This window comes from Mauremys reevesii, linkage group 5 (genome assembly GCF_016161935.1).
Source record: "Mauremys reevesii isolate NIE-2019 linkage group 5, ASM1616193v1, whole genome shotgun sequence".
Classification (NCBI taxonomy): domain Eukaryota; kingdom Metazoa; phylum Chordata; order Testudines; family Geoemydidae; genus Mauremys; species Mauremys reevesii.
Genome location: NC_052627.1, coordinates 99,504,576 through 99,513,119, shown reverse-complemented (window position 1 = coordinate 99,513,119; position 8,544 = coordinate 99,504,576).

Genomic DNA, 8,544 nt, shown 5'->3' with positions numbered 1-8,544 from the left:
TAGAAAGAAGCTGTATTTTGCAGTACTTTATTATTGTTGCTTGCCATATGCTTGCTTAATTGAAGTTTATAATGTCATCTTGTTTTGGGGACTGTGTGCTGAGCCAAGCGGCCTGCTTGGCTAGGCTGAGAGTTTACAAACAAGTTTCTAGCCTGCCATCCTTTGATCCCTAATCTCTTGACAAGGGAGTGGGGCTACCTCATTGAGAGCAGGATTTTAAAAAGGAACAGGACCTGCAAAGGAAGTTTTGTGAGGGAGCTTAGAGTGGGAGCATGAGAGCCAGATATACATAACAAAGACTCTAAATTTAAGCCAATAACTCCCACAAAAAATAAACAAACCCCACAAGAGAAAAAGTGATGCAGGCCAAAGTCCAGTAGCAGTCAGGGGCTACCCAGTTTATTGTGATGAATGAAGCATGTATCCTGTCTTGTGAGCAGGTGGCATATATTAGGTGAAAGCAACTCATAACCCACACAGACCGAGTAGGGCTCTTGAGACCAGAATGGCTGAACTGGAGGAGCTAAGGGAGAGAGAAAGGTATATAGACAAGACTTTCTGGGACACAGTAGAGCTCTCCCACCCCCATCAGACAGCCTGTGTGATGTTGAGGAGGGTGAAAGTCTTGGGGAAGGAGAAAAATCAAGCTGGAGTGGAGGGAAGCAATCCCATGGTTGGGACTCTCCTTCCAGACAATGTCATGGTCTCCTCTCCCTCTGATGATACTTCTCAAGGGGAAGCAACTCCTGTTATTAGGAAGAGACAAGTAATAATAATGGGGGATTTGATTTATAGAAATATAGATAGTTGTTTTGTGATGACCAAGAGAATGTCATGGTGAATTGCTTGCTGGGTGCAAAGCTTGAGCACCTCTTGAGACATCCAGATAGACTTATGTGCTGGGGAGGAGCTAGTGGTCATAGTATATGTAGGTCCCAATACACAAAACTAAAATTAATCACAATTAATTTTTGAGTTAAATGTGTGAGTTAACTGCGATTAATCAACAGCACTAATAAAAATGTGCTTTATTAACTAAGTCAATACTAGCTATATATTTATACTGCACTAATCTACATTTCCAAAATGAAATCCCATCATGTCTGGTACTTTGGTTGTAAAACATGAGACGAATTATCTGAATATAGACAACTGTTTGATGATCCATATTCAGGAATATGGCTGAAAAATCCTCAAGACATTCAACAACAATTCTATGCAGGTGAAATCATGGTCCTGTGTGTATGGGAAGAGAGGGAGGTAAGAATGATGCTGTACTGGATCCTCTCACTTTAAACATAAAATGTTAATTTAATTATATCTGACTACAGTGATTTTGGGGGAGGTGAGGGTTAGGGGAAACGATTTTAACAGCACTGTTTCTGGGCTGACCCCTTCTATATAACAGGTGACTTAGTGACCCACTGAGCCACAGATCATAACCCTCAGAAGTTTGAGAGCTACACCTGCTGGAGCTCGGGTTTCTGTCCTGTGGTGAGGTGGTGGGGATAGGGGTTTCTGTTCTCTGGGGAAGGGGGACTCAGGGCTTCTGCCCTGTGGGAGGCACCTGCCAGGGCTTGAGGCTTCAGCCCTGGAGGGGTGGTATCTGAGGGGAAAGGGGCCCCGCTTTAACAGTAGAAGAATGAAATGTGGCTCGTGAACTGCAGTTTGACCGTCACTGCTATATAACTTTGGGGAGAAATGTGTGGCATTCACAGTGACCTACCCTGAAAATTGGGATTTATAATGAAAATGCTGATACAAAATTAACTGTAGCAGATGTCCTATTTGCTGGTGCTCTTATTAGGAAGAATCATATTACCCCATGGATCACTAGCCTTTAAAATGTGACATGAGTAATTACATACTGTGGGAGTTCTAGTTAATGTTTTCATGTAGGCAAGCCACAAAACATGATAAACATCTGAGTTCCAAAAAATTCCATTCCAAAATCAGTCATCTTCAAATTACATTCAGTGAACCAAATTCAACACTGGTGTAACTGCTTACAATTCCACTGACTGCAATAAAGTTCTATTTCCTTACTCCAGGGCTGAATTTGTTACAATTGTTTTTAAATATATTTAAAAAATTCATATGCTGTATCCCCATGGTAGAGTTTATTTAAAGAAATCAACATTTACTGGGTGTCATGGAAATTTGGAGATATTTCTTTATGTTGTAGAGAAAGAAAGTAATCCTTGTTTGAAATGTCAGATATAATGAAAAGTTGTAGAGTGAAGCAGGAATCAGCCTTTTAGAGTAGTAATAGTGGGAACCCTTTTCTCTGCATCATTATTAATGGGAATTTGATTAAACTGATTTCAGCAATGTACTAGTGAGATGCCAATTTTAAAGAAGAGAGAGGCTCAATTTATATCTAGCAACACTAGAGTCCATAAGGTGTAAATACTCCAGTTATGCCAATCTCTTAACAATTGAGATAAGAATACTTTGATATTAAAGCCAGAAAGGTCCAGACAACTAAAATAGAGCCTTTCATATGTTTAGATGGACATGTATAAGCAAAAGATAAGTAATATTATGATTAAGTTGAAGACTTGAATTCCATCATAAGTTGGGTTTTGGCCCACCCTTCCTTAAAGTGTTCAAGTGGCCCTCTCTAGTTTATGTTTTGCAGGTGCCTTCTGTGACTAGTAGACAACTTTTGCCCGTATTTGAGGAGTTTTAGAAGTAATTTTTGACACATTTAATTGAAGACTGTATGGTAATGTATGTGCATGATGGCATAGTGTTCAAATGGGGTGGCTATTGGGTTACATATGCTGCGTTAATTTCAGAGTTTCCTGAATCTTGAAAGCTTCATTCTGCAATCTTAGTGTAGAATTTTAAAAATGTAAATGTCCTAGCTTTAACTTTCATTATTTGCCTAGACACTTTGGCTAGCCACTTTCATAATGTCAAAAAGTGAAATAGTTTTAACTTGGTAAATCCCATTTCATAAGGCAGTCCTCCTTTTATATAATCTATAATGGTTTTAGCCCAAGATTTTCAAAAGTAACTAATGCTTTTAGATGCCTCACTGTTTGAATGCCCAAATTAAGATACCTTAAAGGTGCCCAATTTTCAAAAACTAGGCCTCTGAAGGATGTCTCCAGTCAGGTAGCCAAATCACTAGTTACTTTTGAAATACTGCCCTTACATTTTTATAATTGGGTTCAATCACAACCAATAATCAGCATCTCTTTGTATCATCTTTGTACCAAATTTTAATCTTCTATCCCACACTGCTGAGGCATTACAAGTGTTTTGGTTTTTTTCCATTTATAATGAGAAAAGTATGTTTTCATCATTCCTTTTGTTCCCCAAAATGGCATAACGCTTTAACTCAAACTTCCAAAAACAGAAGACTTAAAAAATTTCATCCTGAAAGGTGAATATTAACAGAGATGCTTAGGCAATCTTAAACACAGCTGTTGCTAAAAGTTTCACCTATAATATAGCAAAACCCTGCTTCTTACTTTACGAAACGATGTAACTGTTTATATATCCTGCCCACACTGAAGTCAGTGGGAATTTTGACTATGTAAATAAAATAAAAAATAATAAAAAAAAAACATAGCAGCATGGAAATAGAGTCAACAAAGACAAATAAATCATAAATCAACAAGCAGATTTCAGAATTTCAGAATTAGGTAGCTCCCTTAAATGTGCCCTGCTCATGGCTGTTAATTGAAAATTGACTTATTTTTTAAACTTATTCAGATTGTTAATAAATATTAACTTTTCATGATTTTTGTATGTTAAACTTCCATCATTCTTTTATATTCTAACCAAAATCATTTCCATGTTGTATATCTATATATTCAGTGCTCTACATCTATTGAATCTGAAAAAAAAACTGTTCTTCAATTGTAGCTAATGGGTGAAGGGGAAATTAGCTCAGAAATGGAATATGTATAATCTTTTAAACTATTTTTTACCCTGACCTTACTAATATGGACCACACATCGAGGGAAGGAAGTCCTCAAAACTACAGTTCCACGTTATAATACACGAGACTGTGTAATTGATAAGCAGGTGTGCTCATAATCCAATTATGTTCTGTAATTGATAAGATATTTGTTGTTTGCAGATGTTTTCTATAATGAATGAAATGATGACCCATTGAAGGATGTTTAACTCATTAGGAAGTGCTTATTGCATTAGATGTTAATAACAACAGGGTTAACAATCCTTTAGCTTATTGATAATGTAACTGAAGGGACCTATGGAATTTCTGATAAGATAAAATGTTGAAAACAGAACATACAGTGAAATCAACTGTGAGAAGATAGTTTTTCCTCCAAAAGAGAATTTCTTTGTCTCATGCACTATAAAAGGAAAAAGAGGGTTTGGGAGTTATTTTGGGAATGAACACTATTAACATTCCACCAGGTACAGAGGAAGGAACTATATCACATTCTCTTCAACATTGATGTGGGGTTGAAAATGTATGTTTTCATTCTACATTCTGCATAGTACTGTATTAATCTTTGATTGATAATCTTTGATTAAATAAATCCATTTGAGCTGCTTATTTGACATTTTTCATTGTTGTTATTCAATTACAATATACAAGATCAAAATTAAAGGTGATATTTTGCCTTTCAACATCAATAGAAATAAAATGGAAAAAAAAACATGTTTGAAAGAGATAAAATAACAATAAGAATCAGTAATAAAGGATATAGCCAAAATTAGCATTGAAAATTGTTGAAAAGGTAATAAATGCATAAATACACCTCAGCACAGACAGATATTTAAATAATCGTTTTGTAGCTTGTATTTTTCTGCTTATTTCTACTACTGCATGACTTAGCCAAGCATATTCACGGTAGTGTTTTAGCAAGTTTGAAATTCCTAGGTTTGGAGGGGCTTTGTTATGAGTGTTTTGGTGTTGCACAATGCCTCTTCTTTTTTTTTCCTGGGACATAAAAGCCATAGCATGATACCCACAGATTTTACAGATTTCTCCCAAGCTAATGTACTTTCAACCATTATTAGAATGGAAAATTTCCCAATGTGCTACGACAGACATGTAACCAACCATTTAACCATTAATATTAGTGATGAGAGAATCTGAATAAATGCATCTGAAGAAGTGTTTTTTTTACCCATGAAAGCTGATGCCCAAATAAATCTGGACCTCATTGTTTTTGTGGATAACACAGCTACCCCTCTGGTACTTGAGTAAAGTTCTGATCCTTATTAATAAGGACTCAGAAACCAAAGAAGTACCAAAAGGTGAAACAAGTAACCTTTTTAGCATTGTTACAGTGCTATACAGTGTCCCAAACATAAAAGAAAATAAGGTTTCATTCCTCATCCTATCATTGTTTGTCTAGCTGTTTTCACATGTTAATATTTGACCTCTTTTCACTCACTAAAACACTAATTTGGGGGGGCTCGGTTTTGTTTTAGGTATCTAACTTAAAGAATGAGGGATTGAGTATGGACTTTGAGGTTCCAAAACATTTATTAGATTTAGGGCCAAATTCAGCAAAGGCAGCAGAGGGAGCTGTAAATTTCCTATTGTGCCAAAGAAGAAATCCAGCTGGGAAGCCACTACTTCTAGCTCAGCCTGGAGCTCAGGTGTTCTCAAAGGGGGGTTTCTAAGTTACTCTGGGACTTTCTATTCTATTCAGGTTCTTATATTGCTTTTGTCAGCATAGTATCCGAGCCTCTTCCAATAGTGGACTAAGCAACGTGACTATGGAAGTCCACCAGTGGAAGTTAAACTAGAGCATATGGCCTGGCCTTATGACCCTATTCATTCACCTCCCCTTGTACATTTCCGGGGTTGTGCTGTCTTCAGACTGCACCTTGGAAATGGAACTAATCCATTTTGCATTACCACCTCTAATTTAGCAGCAAGGAATCCTGTGGCACCTTATAGACTAACAGATGTTTTGCAGCATGAGCTTTCGTGGGTGAATACCCACTTCTTCGGAACATTCTTCTTCATCCGAAGAAGTGGGTATTCACCCACGAAAGCTCATGCTGCAAAACATCTGTTAGTCTATAAGGTGCCACAGGATTCCTTGCTGCTTCTACAGAACCAGACTAACACGGCTACCCCTCTGATACTTGACACCTCTGATTTGTCTTCAGGCAGTCAGGCCCAGTTTATATTAGTATAACCCACCATAAACCTTTCCGCTGTCTAAGTTCTGACATGGGAGATGTAGTATGGCCAGAGCGAATATGTCTTTTAGAAAAGAAACAGGCACCCAAACTATAATGCCCAGGAGGCACTACAACAGCATTTCTGAATCAAAATTTCACTTTTTGATTTTTTCACTGAAATGTTGATATTCTCCATAGAAACATCTCCAAACATAGTTTTTATACATATATTGGTCAATTTTCAGCAGAAAAAAAAGTTTCTGATCATCTCTCTTATTATAGATGGGTAAATAAGTTTCTAACATACAATTTTTTTAAAAGGAATTGGCTCTGAATTGTTCAGTATTTTCTGTAATTTCTCATTCAAAATTATCCAACAAATAATTTGTCTGTAGATCATTCAAGAACTATTCATTGGGACTAGTCATTACTCAAAATTCAATCTTGATTTATTCAGAACTGAGATTATAGTGTATATTTCTTTTCCCTCATTCAGAGAGCTCAGATTCAAATATTTTGTGCAAATTCCTCATAAATTCAACATTCACTCTTCTGTGCATATACCACAAAATTTGCCAAAATTTCACCATTTATACAAATATTCCTGCCAGTTTGTTTAAAAAATTTAAAAAAAATTATGTCAGTCTTATCTCCCACAGAGGCAGTACAGCTGTAAGCACACTGAAATAAGTTATCTGTCCCTGCAAGAGCACAGTAATGCATATTTACAGCTGAACTTCTACTCTACTGGCTACAGAATGACAATGCCAAAAGTGGCTGTGACAGCTGAAAGAGTAGCAGAAATGAGGCTGCCCATTGCTACATAAGTTTACAAAGTTGAGAAAATTTAAAAAAAGTACTGCTCCAAGGCAGCATGGGAAACAGCTTCTTTTTTTTTTTAAGCTAGATTTCCATTCTGCGGATTAACTTCTGGCCTCTTTCACTGTACCCCTTTTCCTCTCTCTTCTCTCTTGATGTGTGACATACAGCTCCTGTTTAAGACTCAATGGGATATTATCTGTTGTTGATACAAAGAAAACATAGTTCTAGGAACTCTTTCCCAACATCATACAGAGGAACAGCCAAATTTCCCAATAACCCGTTTCTGCAAATCCTTACTCATACAATTAATGTCATTGAGGTGAAAGGCAGTAGTCACATGAGAAGGGCCTACTTGTGGGAATTACAGTTTGGAGGATGTCATGTCACAAAATACTAAGCTAAGGTGCTAATGTATTTACAAACAGTGCAATGAGTATATTTACTCAACCTTGCAATTCTTTCTCATATTTAACAGAAATATAAATGGACTATTCACATTGTCTTTTTCTTTCTGAAATATGTAACTCAACAGATTGTCCCTTGACTCACAATGTTTTAATGTATCAGAGGGGTAACTGTGTTAGTCTGGATCTGTAAAAGCAGGAAAGAGTCCTGCGGCACCTTATAGACTAACAGACGTTTTGGAGCATGAGCTTTCATGGGTGAATACCCACTTCGTCGGATGCAAGACATGTTTTAATGCTAATTTTAGATCTACTAAAGCATTTAGTATTATTGATCAATATCTTACTTTGGTAAGTTTCTTTATATTATAAAAGAACTCTATTAAATACATGCCTCTAGTAAACACTCCAAATTATAACCCCACATCTTGCAATTAACTCCACATGTCCCTGAAATTAAACTGGGCTCCATAAAGCTTCAGGACCCTTCTACACAGATCTGATTTCAGGACTGAGACCATACAGCTAAAATTCAGTTCAAATTCTTCTTAGATGTTATCATTATGGCCACTTAACTTTTAGGACAGCCCATACAGTCTGGTATACTTGAAATACAAAATCTGAAGCAGCTCCCAGGAAATATTCCTGTATATACTGAGAAAAATTACATCTTCAAAGGGGTTGTAAAATGCTCTTGGACAGATTGTGAAGCCCTTTACCCTGAAGTCAAGACTACTTCAGTAAGTCTCTCCTTCACTAACGTTACTATGGTATTCAAAATCTGGCCCTTTGTGTCTCATCTACCATATTTGACACAGGAATGCTTAAAACTTTTTTTCACATAGGCTATTTTCAACAGCTTTTTTAAAAAGGTTATCAGAGAAGATCTGAAAGTGCAGTCAAAATAAATATTCACCTGATTATTATTCTGGGTGTTGGGCAATCACATCATCTTGTTGATGCTATTGGGCATGAAGGCCATGTTCCATTAAGCGTAAACAAGGGAACAATTAAATACCCCATGGTTTACTGATAACTGAAACAATAGAAAGCCACTGCCCAAAGACTAGATCTCACGCAAGCCTGGGCAATGTCTAGGGCATACAATCCAAAAGGTTTTCGATAGGGTTGAAAGCAAACCTATGGGCAGGAAGTGAATTGATTGCAGCAATGTGTTTGTGAGAGAAGA